This window comes from Hemibagrus wyckioides, linkage group LG01 (genome assembly GCF_019097595.1).
Source record: "Hemibagrus wyckioides isolate EC202008001 linkage group LG01, SWU_Hwy_1.0, whole genome shotgun sequence".
NCBI classification, from domain to species: Eukaryota; Metazoa; Chordata; class Actinopteri; order Siluriformes; family Bagridae; genus Hemibagrus; species Hemibagrus wyckioides.
The window spans coordinates 1,529,425-1,545,440 of NC_080710.1; positions in this window are offsets into that span (position 1 = coordinate 1,529,425).

Here is a 16,016-nt window from a genome sequence, read left to right on the forward strand (position 1 = left end):
AAAAAAAAACACTGTCTAAAAAAGACCATCCTACACACACACACACACACACTCACACACACACACACACACACAATCCACCTCAGTCACTTAAAAGGAGAATTCCCCCCTATTGTCTCTGACAATCACAGGAATATTGAAGCCACAGTTCTGCATTTGAACCAGAAGATTACGTTTTTGAATGGGACTCTTTTGGAAGGGAAAGGGTGGGGGTGGGGTGTACTTTCATTTACAGCAAACAGAAGAAAATATGTTGTTGTTTTTACATTCAATATTTATGCTGTTGTGTTGTTCAATGTAAGAATTAATGAAAGTGCTACTTACAATTAAATCAAAGTCAAAATTCTAATTTTTTTTCAATCTGCATTAGTTTGCTTGCATGTCAGTTTATGACCAAACAAAATGTTTATATTTATGTTTGTATTTACAGTTTATATAAATTTCCCCAAATTTCTCAAATTTCAAAATCACTACACGGTGCCATCGCCAGCCAGGCACAGCAGACACAGTGGGCACAGTGGGTACATGCCTTAAAAGGGGAAATACCAAAAGGACAAGAGTGACAATTTGGGTGTACTGAAAGTGATCACAGCAAAGTCCACTGATGGCAAAAAGAAAACTGCCTCTCTCTCTAAACTATATAAGGACAAAAGGGACAGTGTCAAATATTTTGTATGGCCACCATTATTTTCCAGCACTGCCTTAACCCTCTTGGGCATGGAGTTCACCAGAGCTTTACAGGTTGCCACTGGAGTCCTCTTCCACTCCTCCATGATGACATCACAGAGCTGGTGGATGTTAGAGACCTTGCACTCCCCCACCTTCCATTTGAGGATGCCCCACAGATGCTCAATAGGGTTTAGGTCTGGAGACCTGCTTGGCCAGTCCATCACTTTTACCCTCAGCTTCTTTAGCAAGGCAGTGGTGGTCTTGGAGGTGTGTTTGGGGTCGTTATCATGTTGGAATACTGCCCTGTGACCCAGTCTCCGAAGGGAGGGGATCATGCTCTGCTTCAGTATGTCATAGTACATGTTGGCATTCATGGTTCCCTCAATGAACTGTAGCTCCCCAGTGCCGGCAGCACTCATGCAGGCCCAGACCAGGACACTCCCACCACCATGCTTGACTGTAGGCAAGACACACTTGTCTTTGTACTCCTCACCTGGTTGCCACCACACACGCTTGACACCATCTGAACCAAATAAGTTTATCTTGGTCTCATTGGACCACAGGACATGGTTCCAGTATTCCATGTCCTTAGTCTGTTTGTCTTCAGCAAACTGTATGCAGGCTTTCTTGTGCATCATCTTTAGTAGAGGCTTCCTTCTGGGACGACAGGCATGCAGACCAATTTGATGCAGTGTGCGGTGTATGGTCTGAGCACCGACAGACCATACCCCACCCCTTCAACCTCTGCAGCAATGCTGGCAGCACTCATGCGTCTATTTCCCAAAGACGACCTCCGGATATGATGTTGAGCACGTGCACTCAACTTCTTTGGTGGACCATGGTGAGGCCTGTTCTGAGTGGAACCTGTCCTGTAAAACCACTGTATAGTCTTGCCCACCGTGCTGCAGCTCAGTTTCAGGGTCTTGGCAATCTTCTTATAGCCTAGGCCATCTTTATGTAGAGCAACAATTCTTTTATTCAATCCTCAGAGAGTTCTTTGCCATGAGGTGCCATGTTGAACTTCCAGTGACCAGTACTCACTTTTGTTGCCAACGGTTTAGACATTAATGGCTTTGTGTTGAGTTATTTTGAAGGAACAGCAAATTTACACTTTTATACAGGCTTTACACTCACTACTTTACATTGTAGCAGAGTGTCATTTCTTATGTGTTGTCACATGAAAAGATATAATAAAATATTTACAAAAATGTGAGGGGTGTACTCACTTTTGTGAGATACTGTAGCTGCCCACTCTCTCAACCTCAGCATCTCCATTCAGTAGAGACTGATAGACATGCTCACTTCTCCTCATGTCCACAACCATTTCCTTGGTCTTGCTGATGTTCAGTGTGAGATTGTTAACCTCGCAATATGTGACCAGTTCATACACTCCTTTCCGGTATGAGGTCTCATCGTTGTTTGTAATAAGACCAATAACTGTGGTGTCATCTGTGAATTTTACGATGATGTTGTTGGGATGGGTAGCAACACAGTCATGCATGAAAAGAGTGTACAGCATCAGGCTGAGTACACAGCTCAGAGGAGTGTCTGTGTTTAATATGATGGTGCTGGAGGAGTGATTTCCGAGGCGGACATGTTGAGGTCTACTGGTGAGGAAGCTCAGTTTCCAGTTACACAGTGCAGAAGGCAGGCTCAGGTTATGCAGTTTGGATGGGATGATGTTGAATGCCGAGCTGTAATCAAAGAGTAGCAGTCTGGCATAGCTGTCTTTATTTTCTAGGTTAGTTAGAATTTTGTGAAGGTCATTCTCATGCTTGGACAACTGTGTCAAAAGACCCAAACTTGTACTTGCTCTGGAGCAATTTCACACAGCTCACTATTTCAAAAAGCTCGACCTCTGGACTGCCTATAACCTGGCAAGGATCCACAAGGGGTGAATGAAAGATCGTTTTTAGCACCACCACCATCCCCTCAGTGTTCCAATGCTTAGTCAATGATGTGCTGAGGTACATGCAGGGCAAATTCATGATTTCCTACATTGATGACATCCTGGTGTATTAATCAATGGGTGAACCCCATTTTGAGCACGTTCATCAGGTGATACATCATCACGTAGAAAACCAACTGTATTATGTGATACATACCACATAAAAAGCAACAGGGATGTGGTAGTGTGCAAATTCCACTTGCAAACTATCACATCCCTGGGATCATATCCCCAGATGGAGTAACCCTAGACCAGAGTCAAGTCAAAGCTATGGTGGATTGGCTAATCCACAGATTGTGAAGGAGTGTAACTCATCCTGTGGTTTGCAAATTTCTACAGGCACTTTATCCAGGAGTTCAGCACCATAGCTCTTTCCCTCACTCCACTCTTGAGAGGGAGGTCCCAAATGCCTGGCCTGGGATTCCCAGGCAGAAGAGTCCATGGCAAGTTTAAAAAAGGTGTTCACTGTGGCCTGATCCTGCCAAACCTTTAATTGAGGAGGTGGAGGCATCTAAGACTGGAGTTGGGTCCACCTTTTCACACCCTTTATGATTAAAGTCCAAACTGCACCAGGTAGCTTTCTTTTTTCAGAAACTTCCCTGAACTGCACAGAATTATGATGTCGGGGTTGAGAGCTTTTAGTTGTGATGCTGGCCCTGTAAGAATGAACACACTAGCTAGAGGAAGCTAAACACCCCTTCAGCATTTTCACTGAAAAAATTATTTAGAGTATTTGCATATCGCCAAACACCTCAACCCCCCACAGGCCCATTATTCCTTGTCTTTTCCCCACTTTCATTTCCTTCCTTCCAAAAATACCAAGGCCAATGCTCTGCCTCTTATGCACTCCGCTGACACTCAAGCCAAGTACATTCAACCCATCTTGCCCCCAGCATGCATTATATGAGTCAGTCAGTCAGTAGCAAACTGACCAGGCCATTGCACATGTCCCAGCACATTCAGTTTCTGCATCCTGCCGTCCTAACTGCTCATTTGTTCTTCCCACATGCTGCACACAACTCATCACATGGACACACCCACCCATGGCAACTGGTCACTCAGGGGTTCAGAGGATGTACCAGCTTCTGAAACCTTGGTACTTTTGGCCCCACATAGCTATCAACTCCCTAACTCCTCCTGTCTGCAGACATTACCCTGATTTTAGTAATCATTGATAGTGTAAGGACTACCCACCGGCCCAACGACGGAATCCAGTGGAGTGGGTGAAGGGATCTCGTGTCCTACCTTTCCTTTGCACTTCTAGAAGAATTTGCTTCATTTGTTAGAATTTGGTTTCATTCTTTGAACTCTATTTATAATGATAATCTGACTCCAATCAATAATTAATATAAGTATAATCTGATGCTGATCACGATTTAGAGGATTGACTATTCTAAATTTATTAAGTAGATAGAAAACTGAAATGATTCAACATAACTCTATTTAAACTTAAACCTGGGTTTCTCCATACAACTTTAAGTTTCGGTTTGTTCTAATTTAACTTTAAACCGAGGCATTCTCCATTCAAGTTTAAGTAGAGGCTACTCCATTCCAACTTAAACCTAGGCTTTTTCCATTCCGATTTAAGTTCACAATCTAAGATCAAAGAGGTGTATAATAATGATTTTCCATAGGCTCAGAATAAGTCAAAATGAACAATTTTATTTTGCCAGGCAGGTTCCACTTAAATCAGTCAATTAATTAGAAAAATACCAAACACAGAAACAATTAAAAGGATCAGCATAGTATGAAAACACAAGTTACAAAGTTAAATTCATACCTGGCAATAGAGACACACAATAATACTGTGAGAAGTTCTGAATGCAGATGCTTCCCTGAGTCTTTTGCACCATATATACCCAAGAGAGACAAAGGGTCGTAAAATCTATGAGTCCACAGAAGGCCTGGTTTTTGTCGGTCGTAAGGACACATCTGGCTTTTAGATTTGAGACTCAGAGTTCACACCAAATGGGTTGTAAAAGACATAGTTCGGATTGTTGTCTTGTGACCTGAGGGGGGTTAAATAAGGTCATAAGGACATACGTATCACCAACAGGAGTACAGACGATGTGTAAACTTTAGTATACTCTGATATCGAAGTTAGACCTTTTTCACCAATCGCACCATGACCTTTAGAGTAACATTAAACATCAATAACATCATACAGTAAGTATATCATCATAATTTTTCAGTATTCATTGATATTAGAACCTGAAGGGTAAAAGAATGTAAATTCTTGGTGAGATCCAGAAGATAGTTCCACCACTGCCTCCTTGAAGAGGGGGATGTACACAGGAATGTGAATTGTTTTATGACACATTTCCCAAACCCCCCAAAGTCCTCAAAGTTCCTGTTTTTGCTTGAAGATATAACTTCATCATACTCAATATTAATACTTTTGCCTGCCACATTACAATCCTCCCCTGGCCCCTTGGGACATTTTCAAAATAATTCTTTCCAACCTGACAAAAATCCAACCTGTTTTAAAACCCAGCTACACAACTGTATCTGTATAACTGTATCTGTATAACTGTAGCTATATAACTGTAGCTGTATAACTGTATCTGTATAACTGTATCTGTATAACTGAAGCTGTAAAACTGTAGCTGTATAACTGTAGCTATATAACTGTATCTGTATAACTATAGCTATATAACTGAAGCTGTAAAACTGTAGCTGTATAACTGTATCTGTATAACTGTAACTGTATAACTGTAGCTGTATAACTGAAGCTATATAACTGTAGCTGTATAACTGAAGCTGTATAACTGTAGCTGTATAACTGTATCTGTATAACTGTAGCTGTATAACTGTAGCTATATAACTGAAGCTGTAAAACTGTAGCTGTATAACTGTATCTGTATAACTGTAGCTGTATAACTGTAGCTATATAACTGAAGCTGTAAAACTGTAGCTGTATAACTGTAGCTGTATAACTGAAGCTGTATAACTGTAGCTGTATAACTGAAGCTGTATAACTGTAGCTGTATAACTATATCTACATAACTGAAGCTGTAAAACTATCTGTATAACTGAAGCTGTAAAACTATCTGTATAACTGAAGCTGTAAAACTGTAGCTGTATAACTGTATCTGTATAACTGAAGCTGTAAAACTGTAGCTGTATAACTGTATCTGTATAACTGAAGCTGTAAAACTGTAGCTGTATAACTGTATCTGTATAACTGAAGCTGTATAACTGTATCTGTATAACTGTAGCTATATAACTGAAGCTGTATAACTGTATCTGTATAACTGTAGCTATATAACTGAAGCTGTATAACTGTATCTGTATAACTGAAGCTGTATAACTGTATCTGTATAACTGTAGCTATATAACTGAAGCTGTATAACTGTATCTGTATAACTGAAGCTGTATAACTGTATCTGTATAACTGTAGCTATATAACTGAAGCTGTATAACTGTATCTGTATAACTGTAGCTATATAACTGAAGCTGTATAACTGTATCTGTATAACTGAAGCTGTATAACTGTATCTGTATAACTGTAGCTATATAACTGAAGCTGTATAACTGTATCTGTATAACTGAAGCTGTATAACTGTATCTGTATAACTGTAGCTATATAACTGAAGCTGTATAACTGTATCTGTATAACTGAAGCTGTATAACTGTATCTGTATAACTGTAGCTATATAACTGAAGCTGTATAACTGTATCTGTATAACTGAAGCTGTATAACTGTATCTGTATAACTGTAGCTATATAACTGAAGCTGTATAACTGTATCTGTATAACTGTATCTGTATAACTGTAGCTGTATAACTGTAGCTATATAACTGAAGCTGTAAAACTGTAGCTGTATAACTGTAGCTGTATAACTGAAGCTGTATAACTGTAGCTGTATAACTGAAGCTGTATAACTGTAGCTGTATAACTGAAGCTGTATAACTGTAGCTGTATAACTATATCTACATAACTGAAGCTGTAAAACTATCTGTATAACTGAAGCTGTAAAACTGTAGCTGTATAACTGTATCTGTATAACTGAAGCTGTAAAACTGTAGCTGTATAACTGTATCTGTATAACTGAAGCTGTAAAACTGTAGCTGTATAACTGTATCTGTATATCTGAAGCTGTATAACTGTATCTGTATAACCGTAGCTGTATAACTGTATCTGTATAACTGAAGCTGTATAACTGTATCTGTATAACTGTAGCTATATAACTGAAGCTGTATAACTGTATCTGTATAACTGAAGCTGTATAACTGTATCTGTATAACTGTAGCTATATAACTGAAGCTGTATAACTGTATCTGTATAACTGTAGCTATATAACTGAAACTGTATAACTGTATCTGTATAACTGAAGCTGTATAACTGTATCTGTATAACTGTAGCTATATAACTGAAGCTGTATAACTGTATCTGTATAACTGAAGCTGTATAACTGTATCTGTATAACTGTAGCTATATAACTGAAGCTGTATAACTGTATCTGTATAACTGAAGCTGTATAACTGTATCTGTATAACTGTAGCTGTATAACTGTATCTGTATAACTGTAGCTGTATAACTGAAGCTGTAAAACCGTAGCTGTATAACTGTATCTGTATAACTGTATCTGTATAACTGTAGCTATATAACTGAAGCTGTAAAACTGTAGCTGTATAACTGTATCTGTATAACTGTAGCTATATAACTGAAGCTGTATAACTGTATCTGTATAACTGTAGCTATATAACTGAAGCTGTATAACTGTATCTGTATAACTGAAGCTGTATAACTGTATCTGTATAACTGAAGCTGTATAACTGTATCTGTATAACTGTAGCTGTATAACTGAAGCTGTAAAACCGTAGCTGTATAACTGTATCTGTATAACTGTATCTGTATAACTGTAGCTATATAACTGAAGCTGTAAAACTGTAGCTGTATAACTGTATCTGTATAACTGTAGCTATATAACTGAAGCTGTATAACTGTATCTGTATAACTGTAGCTATATAACTGAAGCTGTATAACTGTATCTGTATAACTGAAGCTGTATAACTGTATCTGTATAACTGTAGCTATATAACTGAAGCTGTATAACTGTATCTGTATAACTGAAGCTGTATAACTGTATCTGTATAACTGTAGCTATATAACTGAAGCTGTATAACTGTATCTGTATAACTGTAGCTATATAACTGAAGCTGTATAACTGTATCTGTATAACTGAAGCTGTATAACTGTATCTGTATAACTGTAGCTATATAACTGAAGCTGTATAACTGTATCTGTATAACTGAAGCTGTATAACTGTATCTGTATAACTGTAGCTATATAACTGAAGCTGTATAACTGTATCTGTATAACTGAAGCTGTATAACTGTATCTGTATAACTGTAGCTATATAACTGAAGCTGTATAACTGTATCTGTATAACTGAAGCTGTATAACTGTATCTGTATAACTGTAGCTATATAACTGAAGCTGTATAACTGTATCTGTATAACTGTATCTGTATAACTGTAGCTGTATAACTGTAGCTATATAACTGAAGCTGTAAAACTGTAGCTGTATAACTGTAGCTGTATAACTGAAGCTGTATAACTGTAGCTGTATAACTGAAGCTGTATAACTGTAGCTGTATAACTGTAGCTATATAACTGTAGCTGTATAACTGTAGCTATATAACTGAAGGTGTATAACTGTATCTGTATAACTGTAGCTATATAACTGTAGCTGTATAACTATATCTGTATAACTGTAACTGTATAAATGAAACTGTATAACTGTAACTGTATAACTGAAACTGTATAACTGTATCTGTATAACTGTAGCTATATAACTGAAGCTGTAAAACTGTAGCTGTATAACTGAAGCTGTAAAACTGTAGCTGTATAACTGTAGCTATATAACTGTATCTGTATAACTATAGCTATATAACTGAAGCTGTAAAACTGTATCTGTATAACTGTAGCTATATAACTGAAGCTGTAAAACTGTAGCTGTATAACTGTATCTGTATAACTGTAGCTGTATAACTGTAGCTATATAACTGTATCTGTATAACTGTAGCTATATAACTGAAGCTGTAAAACTGTAGCTGTATAACTGTATCTGTATAACTGTAGCTATATAACTGAAGCTGTAAAACTGTAGCTGTATAACTGTAGCTGTATAACTGTAGCTGTATAACTGTAGCTATATAACTGTATCTGTATAACTGTAGCTATATAACTGAAGCTGTATAACTGTATCTGTATAACTGTAGCTGTATAACTGTAGCTATATAACTGTATCTGTATAACTGTAGCTATATAACTGAAGCTGTATAACTGTAGCTGTATAACTGAAGCTGTATAACTGTAGCTGTATAACTATATCTACATAACTGAAGCTGTAAAACTATCTGTATAACTGAAGCTGTAAAACTGTAGCTGTATAACTGTATCTGTATAACTGAAGCTGTAAAACTGTAGCTGTATAACTGTATCTGTATAACTGAAGATGTAAAACTGTAGCTGTATAACTGTATCTGTATAACTGAAGCTGTATAACTGTATCTGTATAACTGTAGCTGTATAACTGAAGCTGTATAACTGTATCTGTATAACTGTAGCTATATAACTGTATCTGTATAACTGTATCTGTATAACTGAAGCTGTATAACTGTATCTGTATAACTGTAGCTATATAACTGAAGCTGTATAACTGTATCTGTATAACTGAAGCTGTATAACTGTATCTGTATAACTGTAGCTATATAACTGAAGCTGTATAACTGTATCTGTATAACTGTAGCTATATAACTGAAGCTGTATAACTGTATCTGTATAACTGTAGCTATATAACTGTATCTGTATAACTGTATCTGTATAACTGAAGCTGTATAACTGTATCTGTATAACTGTAGCTATATAACTGAAGCTGTATAACTGTAGCTATATTACTGAAGTTGTATAACTGTATCTGTATAACTGAAGTTGTATAACTGTATCTGTATAACTGAAGCTGTATAACTATATCTGTATAACTGTAGCTATATAACTGAAGCTGGATAACTGTATCTGTATAACTGTAGCTGTATAACTGAAGCTGTAAAACTGTAGCTGTATAACTGAAGCTGTAAAACTGTAGCTATATAACTGTAGCTGTATAACTGTATCTGTATAACTGAAGCTGTATAACTGAAGCTGTAAAACTGTAGCTGTATAACTGTATCTGTATAACTGTAGCTGTATAACTGTAGCTATATAACTGTATCTGTATAACTGTAGCTATATAACTGAAGCTGTAAAACTGTAGCTGTATAACTGTATCTGTATAACTGTAGCTGTATAACTGTAGCTATATAACTGTATCTGTATAACTGTAGCTATATAACTGAAGCTGTAAAACTGTAGCTGTATAACTGTATCTGTATAACTGTAGCTATATAACTGAAGCTGTAAAACTGTAGCTGTATAACTGTAGCTGTATAACTGTAGCTGTATAACTGTAGCTATATAACTGTATCTGTATAACTGTAGCTATATAACTGAAGCTGTAAAACTGTAGCTGTATAACTGTATCTGTATAACTGTAGCTGTATAACTGTAGCTATATAACTGTATCTGTATAACTGTAGCTATATAACTGAAGCTGTAAAACTGTAGCTGTATAACTGTATCTGTATAACTGTAGCTGTATAACTGTAGCTATATAACTGTATCTGTATAACTGTAGCTATATAACTGAAGCTGTAAAACTGTAGCTGTATAACTGTATCTGTATAACTGTAGCTATATAACTGAAGCTGTAAAACTGTAGCTGTATAACTGTATCTGTATAACTGTAGCTGTATAACTGTAGCTATATAACTGTATCTGTATAACTGTAGCTATATAACTGAAGCTGTAAAACTGTAGCTGTATAACTGTAGCTGTATAACTGTAGCTATATAACTGTATCTGTATAACTGTAGCTATATAACTGAAGCTGTAAAACTGTAGCTGTATAACTGTATCTGTATAACTGTATCTGTATAACTGAAGCTGTAAAACTGTAGCTGTATAACTGTATCTGTATAACTGTAGCTGTATAACTGAAGCTGTATAACTGTAGCTGTATAACTGTATCTGTATAACTGAAGCTGTATAACTGTATCTGTATAACTGTAGCTATATAACTGTATCTGTATAACTGAAGCTGTATAACTGTAGCTGTATAACTGTATCTGTATAACTGTTGCTGTAAAACTGTAGCTGTATAACTGTAGCTGTATAACTGTAGCTATATAACTGTATCTGTATATCTGTAGCTATATAACTGAAGCTGTAAAACTGTAGCTGTATAACTGCATCTGTATAACTGTATCTGTATAACTGAAGCTGTAAAACTGTAGCTGTATAACTGTATCTGTATAACTGTAGCTATATAACTGTATCTGTATAACTGAAGCTGTAAAACTGTAGCTGTATAACTGAAGCTGTAAAACTGTAGCTGTATAACTGTATCTGTATAACTGAAGCTGTAAAACTGTAGCTGTATAACTGTAGCTATATAACTGTAGCTGTATAACTGTATCTGTATAACTGAAGCTGTAAAACTGTAGCTGTATAACTGAAGCTGAATAACTGTAGCTGTATAACTGTAGCTGTATAACTATATCTACATAACTGAAGCTGTAAAACTGTACCTGTATAACTGAAGCTGTAAAACTGTACCTGTATAACTGAAGCTGTAAAACTGTACCTGTATAACTGTCAAATAATATTTTCCCCCACTGTATGTGGTGTTGATTGTTTCAGAGTGTGTGCATCTATATACTGCAGGTTCTAGATCCTTAGCATAATAGCAAATTTTAGGATCTACACCATTATTGTTTTTTTTCATTCTCAAGATCCCTGAGAATAATTCCTTTCCCCAGCCTGTCACCTGTGTTTCAAACAGCATAACTGATATTCAATCACATATTCCATTTTGACATCCCAAAATGATCACTAACAATGAAGACATTCTAAGTGATCCTTGAGCCCAGTTCACATCCAGACTAGTTTCATGAGCAAATTGGGCAACATTAGCTTAGGTTTAGGCTTCACCCCAAGTCCAATGGCCAGGTATCAACCATTTAAATTTATGGCATTTGACAGATGCCATCATTCAAAGCAACTTACATTTTTATCTAATTTTTTGTACAACTGAGCAATTGAGGGTTCAGGATCTTGCTGAGGGGCCAAGCAGCAGCAGCTTGGTGGACTTGGATTTGAACTCATGGGGAGAAAACTTTCATGGGGATGTTCTCAGGGGGTGTGTGGCATGCAAAAGGACTGGTTGAATGTTCAAATGCTTAAAAACAGAATTTGTAAAGTCATTCGCAATGATGCCTGAAACTGATAAATGTAGCTCAGACCTCTGCAGTGTGAGAGGCCCCACAAGCCGCCACAGGGTTTTTCCCATTAAAATTATTGTATGGGTGCAAGCCATCCGAAAACTACTCAGTATCTGGTGTGACCACCATTTGCCTCATGCAGTGCAACACATCTCCTTCACATAGAGTTGATCAGGTTGTTGATTGTGGTCTGTGGAATGTTAGTCCACTCCTCTTCAATGGCTGTGTGAAGTTGCTGGATATTGGCAGGAACTGGAACACGCTGTTGTATATGCCGATACACAGCATCCCAAACATGCTCAGTGGGTGACATGTCCGGTGAGTATGCTGGCCATGCAAGAACTGGGATGTTTTCAGCTTCCAGGAATTTTGTACAGATCCTTGCAACATGGGGCAGTGCATCATCATGCTGCAACATGAGGTGATGGTCGTGGATGAATGGCACAACAATGGGCCTCAGGATCTCGTCACGGTATCTCTGTGCATTCAAAATGCCATCAATAAAATGCACCTGTGTTCAATGTCCATAACATACACCTGCCCATACCATAACCCCACCCCTCCATGGGCCACTCCATCCACAACGTTGACATCAGCAAACCGCTCACCCACAAGACACCATACACACTGTCTGCCATCTGCCCTGTACAGTGAAAACCAGGATTCATCCGTGAAGAGAACACCTCTCCAAAGTGCCAGACGCCATCGAATGTGAGCATTTGCCCACTCAAGTCGGTTACGACGACGAACTGCAGTCAGGTCGAGACCCCGATGAGGACAACGAGCATGCAGATGAGCTTCCCTGAGATGGTTTCTGACAGTTCGTGCAGAAATTCTTTGGTTATGCAAACCAACTGTTGCAGCAGCCGTCCGGGTGGCTGGTCTCAGACAATCTTGGAGGTGAAGATGCTGGATGTGGAGGTCCTGGGCTGGTGTGGTTACATGTGGTCTGCGGTTGTGAGGCCGATTGGATGTACTGCCAAATTCTCTGAAATGCCTTTGGAGACGGCTTATGGTAGAGAAATGAACATTCAATTCACGGGCAACAGCTCTGGTGGACATTCCTGCAGTCATCATGCCAATTGCACGCTCCCTCAAAACTTGCGACATCTGTGGCATTGTGCTGTGTGATAAAACTGCACATTTTAGAGTGGCCTTTTATTGTAGCCAGCCTAAGGCACACCTGTGCAATAATCATGCTGTCTAATCAGCATCTTGATATGCCTTTGAGGTGGATGGATTACCTCGGCAAAGGAGAAGTGCTCACTAACACAGATTTAGACAGATTTGTGAACAATATTTGAGATAGAAATAGGTCTTTTGTGTGTACATAGAAAAAGTCTTAGATCTTTGAGTTCAGCTCATGAAAAATGGGGGCAAAAACAAAAGTGTTGCGTTTACAATTTTGTTCAGTATATTAGGCAGCAAGTGAACATTTTTTCCTCAAAGTTGATGTGTTAGAAGCAGGAAAAATGGACAAGCGTAAGGATTTGAGCAAGTTTGACAAAGGGCCAAATTGTGATGGCTAGACCACTGGATCAGAGCATCTCCAAAACTGCAGCTCTTGTGGGGTGTTCCCGGTCTGCAGTGGTCAGTATCTATCAAAAGTGGTCCAAGGAAGGAACAGTGGTGAACCACCATAACGTTATGACCACCTGCCTTATATTGTGTTAGTCCCCTTTTTGCTGACAAAACAGCAGATTTGAAACATGGAATGTGTGGGAGATAATTTTGTAAATGAGGATATATGTATGAGGTATGTGTTTGATGTAGTGTGAAATAATCGGGGGACAGCAGGAGTGAGTTCTCAGGTAAGGTTTATTCGTTAGATCGTTTGAGCTTAAGAACAATATAAGGTTTAACACGGCATGTTGGCCTGTCACGGGCCTTGCACACAGGCTGCAAGGGCTTTGAAGAACAAATAGTTGTATCGATGATGTCAGTCTGGCAGGCCTTCTCTGTGGTACCAGGCTTTCCAAACTTGGACCAATCAATGGCAGAGATGCACCCTAGATTATCATGGTCAATCTTCGCTCCGCTGGTACCTTGAGTGGCAGTGATCTCATCATGAAGTAAACGCAGCGCGTGCTGGACGGCGATGGTGGTACCAGGCGAAATATCTAGAGTACATACGTAGAAGACAGCGGACAAATCAGAAAAAGCCGTGAAGTGTAGAGTGTAATAAAAGAAAGGGTGTTGGCCCCTGAAGGACTGAGAACTTACCCATGCTGTCTCCTGAGGAAGAATGAGGTGTTGGAGAGAGTGAGGCCGAAGACAATCCCACTGGTGGGGGCGGAAACGCCCAATTTTTAATATAATGATTTAGGGAAGTTTAATTATAATGGTATTCGAAAAGTTGTAAATTCAAAGATAATGGTGTAAAAAAGAATCTAAAAGGTCTAAAAAAAGAAAGATGGGTGGGATTGTCTAGGCAAAGAACCAGTGACGTGTTGCATTGGGAAGATAAGGGAAATGTATATAAAGGCTGTAGTTGGAAAAGAAAGAGAAAAAGAAAGCAAGAAGATTAAAAATTAACAAGAAAGATATTGTTTTTTAAAAAAATCAACAAAAAGAAAGAAAGAAAGAAAGAAAGAAAGAAAGAAAGAAAGAAAGAAAGAAAGGCTCCCTGAAGTCTCTGAGGAGAACACTGTGTCTGTTTTTAAAGCACGCTGCAGGACTAGTGTCCAAAAATAGTGCAGATGTCCAAGCAGAAGAGAAGAAAGGAAAAGAGGAGAGGAGAGGAGAGAAGAGAAGGAGGAATCAGACCTGCTCATCAATCACAGCTCTGCGCTTTAGTACAGTATCTATAAGGAAAAGTCATTAAAGAAGCCCAGAGACAAAGCATTTATACGCAGCATCTTTTCCCGTCAGTGACTCGTCTTTTCTTCAGCTTCATCTGACAAAGTTTTCAGATGCTTCCTGTGTCGCCATAGCAACAGGTCAGAAACGGAGGTGAAGGTAAACAGAGTCAGCAGAGGCATTGTTATTAAACAAAACTAGAATTTAAATTATAAATGAGTATTTATATTCTGCTTTAGATCCACTTTCATTTCTCTTTCCATCTTTCTCTCTGTTCTTCTCCTCCAAACCTACGCAAAGCCGTCACTGATTAGATTCATAAACAACTCACTTCCTGTTTGCTCTCAAACCAGAGAGAGGCTGTTGCTCCTGAAAGCTGATTTAGTTACTGGACTGGAGAGTGCTCAAACACACACACACACACACACACACACACACCACTGGTGGATCTGAACACATCTAAAGCATTACTCTAAACCCGATGCATGTGCACGCTGCCGGTGAGCGGCTTGTCGACGGCGACCTCTTTATATGCAAATTGGGCGTAAAGCACTCCTGATGTTTTACGCCGAATATCAAAATTGAAAATCTAAATTGTGTTGGGACGATCACTTCCCATTAGAGCCGGAATGGGAAAAGCAGCGTGCGGACTGACGAACGACCTCACGCTGAGACGAGCGTCCCCGAGAGACCGGCGTCCTTATTCTCCTCATCAGTGTCGGAGACGCGAACACCGGGGAGCCGTCCTGCTAAAACTAAACCCCCAGGAGGAGCCTCACGCTGGACACAGGAGGCTGGAGAAGTTTTTTGGGTTTAATTTAAAGTTTTTGTAGGAACTTTTCATGACATCCGTGTGTATACATGACCTGAACTGAAAATAACCGATATTTCAGACTCTCGCTCTTCTGCAGCAGCATCAGTACATTTCACTGGATAAACAAACTTGTGGTTCTAATATTTACAGATATGTGCATGCTATGTTTGTGAAACTAATATATCCTGACAGGCTATCCCGACTAAACCAACCATCTGCTAACGTTCCCTTACAGGACAGAGGCTTCGGCCCTCTTGCTGGTTCTGGGCTGGACGTAAACCGTGTGGACGTGAAATTTCGACAGCTCGATACTCCTAAATCAGCTGCAGTGTGACACACAAGCTCAGGGAGTCACAAGAATTTTAGCAGCTTAATACAGGGTTATTGACCTTAGAGAGAGAGAAACCAAACACAAACATGTTTGGCCCAGAGTGACGTTTCAGACCAATTTAAAACAGATG